The sequence below is a fragment of the Vicugna pacos genome, chromosome 18, assembly GCF_048564905.1.
Source record: "Vicugna pacos chromosome 18, VicPac4, whole genome shotgun sequence".
Taxonomy (NCBI): domain Eukaryota; kingdom Metazoa; phylum Chordata; class Mammalia; order Artiodactyla; family Camelidae; genus Vicugna; species Vicugna pacos.
Genome location: NC_133004.1, coordinates 33,554,143 through 33,562,802, shown reverse-complemented (window position 1 = coordinate 33,562,802; position 8,660 = coordinate 33,554,143). Strand labels below are relative to the sequence as shown.

Here is an 8,660-nt window from a genome sequence, read left to right as displayed (position 1 = left end):
CCCTCTGCCCCAACTTGCACCAGGTCTACCCTCTGGAGTCCACCCAAAACTTCCACATTATAGTGGCCTGTGAGCTCTTGAGGTGAGGGCATGACTTGTGTGACGTTCTCACCCGAATCGCCAGCACCTAGTTCAGTACCCAGCACAGACTGGGCCCGCAATAAATACTTGTGGACAGAATTTTAGCCTTTCTTCTAAAGATGAAGCTTATCATTCCCTAGTCTTCTCTTAATTTAAGCTTCAGGCTCTCACGGTGACACTTCCGTAACCCTGACCCTCTAGATGTTCATTCCATTCAGTGGATATTTATTGGGCACTTACTATGGGCCAGACACTGTTCCAGGAAACGGAGATACATCGAGACGAAAATGCCTTAGACTTTTGGAACCTACATTCTATAGGAGGAGGCCCCAAGGCTACTCAGTGAGTTTCAGCATAGCCGGAATGAATATTAGGTCTCCTGGACCCCAGAACTCTGGCCAGGGAGCTTATATGAAGGTCAAGCAAGGGAAGGAAGGGCCTCTCTCTAGTATGTCCTGTTAAGGAAGCCATTTCTGTGACCAAGAGTTGCTGTGGACTTCTGGAAAGTCACTTCTTGTCTCTGGGCCTTGATCTCCCATCTCTACAGTGGGTGGCAGTAGAGGGGTGGAGAGATAGCCTTTATGGGTAGTCCCTGCTCTAAAGTTCAATGATAATGAGGTTGGAAACTGTCAAGTGCTGTCTAACTCTATGTGAGGGGCTTTGATCCTTCTCCTCTTCCCTTTAGTCTCCAGCTGCCTGGGGCTGGGAATGAAGGAGAGAAGCTGGTGCTGCTCCAAGTAGCCAGAGAGGGAGTGAAGATGAGGGGGTTAAATGAAGGGCTCAGGAGGCCCAGCTCTGCCCTTGGGGGTCCCTTGGAGATCATGAGGAAGAATTTCTCTGCTCTTGGGTCTTCCATCTCAGCCTCTGCCTCCCTGCCCCACCTCCTTTCTTTCTCTCTCTGTCTCTGTCTCCATCTCTAGTCTCTCTGTCTCCCTTAGTGGTAGAGTGGAAAGGCTTTTGGACATCTGACTCCTAGCTCTGTGTGTGAATAATTCATTGTTCCTCTATGGGACTTAGTTTCACCACTGGACCACTTGGTCTGGTAATTTCTGTTTTGCCTAAGGTAAGAACTGAGCAATATCAGGTGAGGTTATGAAAGGGTCTTGTAAACCATTGAGGGTACCCTCCTCTGCAGGCTTTTACTACGTGGGTTCCAGGTTTTTCTGGACCCACCAGTCCCATCTTCCTCTCTCCATTTCTTAGCCTTTTGATGATCTGCCTTCTTGGTTCCAGCTATGATCTGGATTTGTTGATGCCTTTGTTAAATTTCCAAGAATTATGATATTCATCATTTTATTTGTGGTCTCTGGGTGGAATCACAGGGCTTCAGGATGGTGACTTAAGGTCATAGCAGGCTGGGCTCAAAGCCTCACGGAGGAGAAGGGGAGCAGAGGCCATCTCAGGAGAATGGCTCTGGGGATAGAACTTTCCAGAGCTGAGCCTTAATCCCTGTTTCATGGTCTGTTTTTACTCCTCTCAGGCCCTCTGAGCAGCCTCGAAGTGTACATTAAGTGTACTGAGCCTTAGATCTGTGGCTGTTGGGGGAGGGGTATTTTCCTTTCAGTCTGGGTGAAGGTTAGACCCTACTTGATCATGACACTTGTCAGTTTGTCCTGTCCTCTCCATCTGCAGGTCCTTCCTACCCACACTGGAACCAGATGACCTGGTTTGGAATCCCAGCTCATTCACCAGCTGTATAAGCCTGTAAGGCAAGTTACTTAACCTTCTCTATGCCTCAGTTTCCTCTTTTGAAAATTGGTAACAGTAACAGTACCAATCTTAGGGGGTTGCCTTAAGGATTCAATGTGATGATGTGTGTAAAGTGAAAAGAACAGTGTCTGGAACTGAACAAGTGCTCTATAAGTGTTTGCTACTGTTATATGACGGTGATGATGATTGTCACTCTGAGGATGTCAGCAGCTCCAGTGTCTCTGTCAGGGATTCCACGCTACTGCTCTTCCAGGGTCTTCCTTCCTCTTCCCATCTCCTGAGCCCTCTGTGCCCCAGACCCTAGGCCAGGGGCCTTACCAACTCCTGCCCATCTCTCAAGTCTCCTCTTGGATCTGCCACAATATATATGTTGCTTATTCATTTCGTGTATTGTCTGTCTTCACCCCTCCTCCTCACCCTACTAGAATGTAAGCTCCATGAGGACAGGGATTTTCATCTGCATTATTCCCTGCTGTGTCCCCAGTACCTATACCAGTGCCTGGCACATAGTCGCTGGTCAATAAATATTCATGAAGGAATGAAATGATTTCTTTTTATCTTAATAGTTACCTAGCATTTACTATGTGCCAGGCACCAATATAAGGACTTTGTAACTATTTACTTATTTCATCCTCGTATCGATTCTACGAGATAGTTAACATTATTGTCCTCCTTTCATAGAGAAGGAAACTGAGGCAGAGACGTTGAGTAACTTGCCCAGAGTTATACACTAATAAATATGAGAGCTAGGATTTGATCCCAGAAAGTGAAGCTCCAGACTCCGCTCTACATGAAAAAATTCTTCATGACAAAAAAAAAAAATCAAAGCAAAATCAAAAGGCATCAAACTGGGGAAAAAAATATTTGCCATTCTTATCATACACAAGGGCTAATCTTGTTGTTTAGATAGCTCCCACATGTCGATAAGAAAGACCAAGGGTTCAATTAAAAAATGGACCAAGAACATGATAGACAGATCACAAAAAAAGACAATAAGGGCTTAAACACATATGCAGATGTTCATCTTTGCACATAATTTGAGAAATGAAAAGATAATACTGAAGTGTCATTATTTACTGCATCAGCAAAATTCATATGTCTGACAGAACACTCTTTTGGCAAAACTGAGGGGAAACAGGAATTTTCCCTCATTGCTGAGAGGGTTGCAAAGTGATACAACCCAGATAATATTTATCAAAATTCTGGACGCAGGAATCCCGCTTCTGAAAAGCTGTCTGAAAGGTAAATCGGTTCGCTACTCCTTCATGAGAAACCACCCCAATACTCACTGGCATAAAACAACAAGGATTTATTGTTTCTCCAGATTCTAAAGATCGCTGGGTGGTTTTGCTGCTGGTCTTACCTTAGGTTACTCAGTTGACGCGGTCAGCTGGCACTGTGGCTGGGGTTGGATGGCCCATGAAGGCCTCTCTCACGCGTACATGTCTGGGACCTTATTTCTTTTTTTTTTTTATTAATTTCTTTTTTATTTATTTTTTGAAGGGGGAGGAAACTAGGCTTATTCATTTATTTATTTTTAGAAAAGGAACTGAGAATTGTAACCCAGAGCCTTGTGCATGCTAAGCATGAGCTCTCCCACGTGAGCTATACCCTCCCCCGCCAGAACCTCATCTCTGACGGCCCAGTTGGCTGGGACGATGCCTGCGCCACTCTCTCCTGGGTTTCTTCATAGCATAGTGGCCTCAGGGTTCCAAGAGGGTGAGAGTAGAAGCCGCAAGATCTCATGAGGCCCTGCTCAGAAGTTGCACAACATTACTTCCACCATATTCTGTTAGTCAAAGAGACTCACAAGTCCATAAGGGCTGCAAAGAGTGAAGAAACAGATGCTGACTCTGGTTTTGATGGAGAGAAAGGCTAGAATGAGCTCCCTGGGAGGCACATACCAGTTGACCAGGAGAATGTTTCAGTAATCCAGGGTTTCTGCCTGGATTGAATCCCAGCTCCTGTCTTGAGTACGTTACTTAGACTCTTTTCACTTTGGTTTCCTGATAAGTAAACAGAGGTAATAATAACAGTAACCCCACATGGTTGTTGTGAAGATTAAATGAATTAACACGTTTAAAACAGAGCTTGACACAGGATAAACACTCTGCAAGAATTAGTTATGACTCTCACTATTAGTCGTAGTGTTATTAACATTATATTCATTTTAAGGGTTCAGGATGATTTGAACAGGCAGTGGAAATAGTGAGGAGAGGGATGTGTGACCAAATTCCAGGGGCCTAATGAATATAACCTGAAAAGTGGATTTGAGGGATGGAGGAACAGGAAGGGGCACACACCAGAATAACAGTGCTCTTTCACATCTGCTTGAATTGAGATTTTTCAAGTTTACAAATGGCTTTCCTGCTTGTTTTCACAGTAAATCTCCTTCTGTGCCTGAGGGGTGCATATTATAGCCCATTTTTCAGATTTGGAAACTAGGGCTTAGAGAAGTTAGGTAACTGGCTCCATGGGGACAGGCTGCTCTTTGCTTTGCTCTCCACTGTGTCTCTAGCCACAGAATGTAGTCCTTTCACAAAGAGTAGGGCCTCAAGAAATTCCGGTTAATGGATGAGTTGGTCAAATGGGTATTCATTCTTTTGTTCCTCAGCACAGCAGGTGTGATACATCCTGTGCCAGGTACCATAGCAGAGCAAAGATTAATCAGATAGGATCCTTGAATATGAGTCACTCAGAGCCCAACAGATTGACCAGCTGTGTGTACATTTTGCCACCTGAAGCACTGAGGCTTCCTTGAAGGGCAGGTGCTCTGGGAAGTAACCCAGCCCTACAGCAAAAATAAACCTTTGTTTCTTAAGTCACTGAGATTTGGGGGATGTTTGTTATGTAGCATAACCTAGCATTAGCCTTGCCTATCTGATACTCCATGGTTCTCAAACTTGACTGAAAATAAGAATTGCCGGAGGTAACTGCTAAAAACCCAGATTCCTGGGCCCCAACCCAGATCTACTGACTTAGAATTTCCAGGGAAGAGACCTGTATGTTTAATAGGCTTGCCCTCCAGCTTCAGGAGGGTCAAGAAAGACTCCTGTGGCTAAACTTGGAATGGAAGAGTAGGAACTGGGCTTGGGGAAGGGAGAGGGAAGGGTATTCCAAGGCTCAGGAACAACATGAGAAAAGGCATGGATTGGGGAAATGCAGGGACTGGCTTGGGACTAGGTATGTGGGGGATGGTGGTATGTGCTAAAGTGGGAAGTCAGGTTAGGAAGCCTGGGCTTTATCTCATTGGCAATGGGGAATTGGAGTGGTTTTCTGAGCAGGAGCTGGCCTGGTTATATTGATGGTCCAGGTGATCCACCTCCCAGGGTTACTGAGTGGACTTTTAAGTGATCATAGATGTGTTGAGTTCAAATCACTGCCCCATGAGAGGAATTACTGTTGTTATCACATAGCGTGTGACCGTCCTTAGAGCCGCAACCAGATTTGCGTTATACATCTTTCACTCATTCATTCATTCAACGAATATTTATTGAGCACCTACTATGTGACAGGTGCCATAGTGCCACTGGAGAACCAGCAAGGGACAAAACAAGCAAAATTCCCTGCCTTCAAGTCCTGAGCAGACATTTTTCCAAAGAGGACATGTAGAAGGCCAACAGGCCCATGAAAAGATGCGCAGCATTGCTAAGCATCAGGAAAATGCAAATCAAAACCACAATCACCTCACTCCTGACAGAATGACCATCATCCAAAAGAACGCAAGTAACAAATGTTGACAAGGATGTGGAGAAAAGGGAACCCTTGTACACTGTTGGTGGGAATGTAAATTGGTGCAGCCACTGAGGAAAACAGTATGGAGGTTTCACAAAACACTAAAAATAGAACTACCATACAACCAGGAATTCCGTTCCTGGGTATATACCTAAAAAAAACAAAAACACTAATTCAAAAAGATATGTGTACCCCAATGTTCATAGCAGCATTATCTGCAATTGCCAAGATATGGAAACAACTTAATTGTCCATCAACAGATGAAGGGATTAAGAAGATGTGACCTATATGAACAACGGAATATTACTCAGCCATAAAAAAGAATGAAATTTTGCCATTTGCAACAACATGGATGGACTTGGAGGGTATTACGCTAAGTGAAATACATCAGACATGGAAAGACAAATACTATATAATATCACTTCTATATGTAATCTAAAAAATACAACAAACTAGTGAATATAACAAAAAAGAAACAGAATCACAGATATAAAGGACAAACTAGTGGTTACCAGTGGGGAGAGGGAAGTGGGGAGGGGCAATATAGGGGTAGGGGATTAAGATGTACAAACTATTATGTATAAAATAAGCTACTAAGATATACTGTACAACACAGGGAATATAGCCAATATTTTAGAGTAACTATAAATAGAGTACAGCCTTTAAAAAATTGTAAATCATTGAAGTGTACACTTGTAACTTATATAATACTGTACATCAATTATATTTCAATTTAAAAAATCCCTGCCTTCATGGAACTTACTTTCTTTGTCTTAATGCCTGGGTAAAGGTGTGAGGGAAGATGCCATGCATTAATTCAGCTCTTCACTCAGATTATTATTTTTTTTAATTTAAAAAAATTTTTTTCAGGGGAAAGCTCGAACACAGTCCCCCACTATCACAAATTATACAGCTGAGCTTCCCACGTTTGGGGAAATCGCAGGGTTCAGCACATCCAGAGCACAATGGGTAAGCCTCGCCCTGGGAAAACCACCTTTCTGACCATGGCATCTCCCCTGCCAGGCAAGTATTTCACTCAGATTTTAGTGAGCGTCTACTTTGTGCCTCACCCATGTTGGTTGCTGGGGAGAAGCAGAAATGAGTCATTCCCAGGCTGCTCTAGTGTGGAAGTAGAATCAGCCCACATCGCATGAGGCTGTCTGCCTGGACCACTGTGACAGGCTTGAACTGGGCCTTGAAGGATGAGAAGTCTGTCTATCAAGGAAAGGGCAAAACAGCTTACCAGGCAGAGGAAACAACACAGTGAAAGGCTCCAAGTTGTTCAGGGTCTATGATTCCTTGGTGTCGTTAAAGCGTGGGGTCCACAGAACAAGAAGGAAAGTGATAGGAGAGATGAGGTGATGGGGCTGCGGACCAAATGCTATTGAGTGTGATCCAGGAGGCTGGAGCGGGGTGGCTTTGTTAATGTGGGGGGTTGATGTTATCTTATTTGTTTGGTGGGTAATCACACTAACATCTGGGGGGAAAACTGAACATGAAGAAAAAGGGCTGCAGGCAGGAAAACCCAAAAGAAGGCTGTCAAAACAGAATTCATCCTGATTAGGAGGGGAGTTCTGGTGTCCCTGAAGGTCCAGTTATGCTCCATCCCACCCCTAATGCCCACCCCTCCTGCTGGTCCGGGTGAAAGCTCATGAGAGTCTAGACTGACCAGAGATGGTGGGGATGAGGAGACCCAGGAGACAGCTCTGGGTTTGGCAGTTGAGGGAGGAGCTAGAACATTGTGGTTTTATAAGAATGGGCTTTCTAATCAAAAGATGCAGGCAAGAGTCCCAGCCCTGCCCTTTACTTTGTTTAAGCGGGCCAAGTCTGTTTCCTGATCTGGACACTTGGGATAATAACAGTAGCTGCTGTGAGGTTGGGAGGATTATGGGAGCTACTCAGTGAAGCACCTGGGAATTGGTGGATGCTCAGAGCATGGTAGCATTAATTGGATGGGGGAGAGAACCAAGGACAGCTTTCTGTCTGCTTTGGGTGACTGGGTGGAGGAACATGCCACCTCTGATGGAGAGCACAGAAGGGGCACTTTGGGGGGAAACGAGGCCACCACAGTCTTGGAGGTCAACGTCAAAGCCGCGCTCACTCACGGCAGCGATGGATCCCCGTGTCTCTGATTGCATCGTTTGTCTCTGTTCTTGGGACCCAGCTCAGTGCTTGGGCACATAGTAGGAGCAGGACCTGGCTTGCAGGTATAGATGTGGCTGTTGAACGTATGCACAGCTGAACCCAGGGAGGTGAGAGGGTAAAGAAAGAAGAGAACCCAGGATGGGGTCCAGGAAACCCTGACGCTGAGGGAATGTGAGAAAGGAGGGGGTCTGGAAGGAGGCTGGCTGATGACATTCAGCGTTTGGAGAGGGAAGGAATGGGAGACAGGAATCAGATGGGAGCCAAGGAGAGGAGGATTTCAAGAAGAGAGGTCATCAGGGTCACATATCGCTGCAAGATCATGGAGGATAAGGCCGGACGAGTGCTCGATGGATTTGGCATAGACGAGGTCATTGGGTAACTTGGCAAAAGCAGGTTCAAGGCCTGTTGGAGGCCAAAGCCCCCATGGCAGGGGTAGAGGAGTTGATGTGATGTTAAGACGTGGAGATGGGGAGAGGAGGGGTGGACATTAAGGGAAGGGATGCAGAGAAATTGGACCCTCACGGGTACCAGAACTCCCCTCCCAATCAGGACGAATTCTGTTTTAAGTCAGAGCCATGGAAAGATAGGCCAGGAGGTCTCCAGAGGTGGTGAGCACCCTGTCCCTGGAGGTAGAGGAGCAGAGCTCTGAGACCCATGCTGTCCAGGGACCCTCACACTGAGAGTGGGGAAGGCTGTGTTAAAAAACAAGCCCCATGGCCTTCTCAGCGAGACTTGGCTGATTCCTTGCATCACAGAAGCCACCTAGAGGGTCACTCTTGCTATTTCTAGTGTCCAAAGAGCCTCCTGCAGAGACCCACACACAGAGGTGGTCGTGCACAGACTCACACAGATACCCTCAAACACAAAATATAAAATCTGTCTGTATCTCCTGGTGTAAAGGGATCCACAGCACCTCTCCTCGGGATATTTCCTTAGTTCATTCCCTTACCCCTTCTTTCTGCCATTCCACCGCCACCCCCACCCTGCAC

The 8,660-nt window shown here is 45.7% G+C and overlaps 1 non-coding gene across 1 annotated transcript; it reads right to left on the bottom strand.

Moving 5' to 3' along the window:
* Positions 1-6,393: 6,393 nt before the first annotated feature.
* On the bottom strand, positions 6,394-6,557 carry LOC116284258 (U1 spliceosomal RNA). The gene has a single exon (XR_004194024.1). It is a non-coding gene; the product is annotated as a U1 spliceosomal RNA (small nuclear RNA).
* Positions 6,558-8,660: the final 2,103 nt, after the last annotated feature.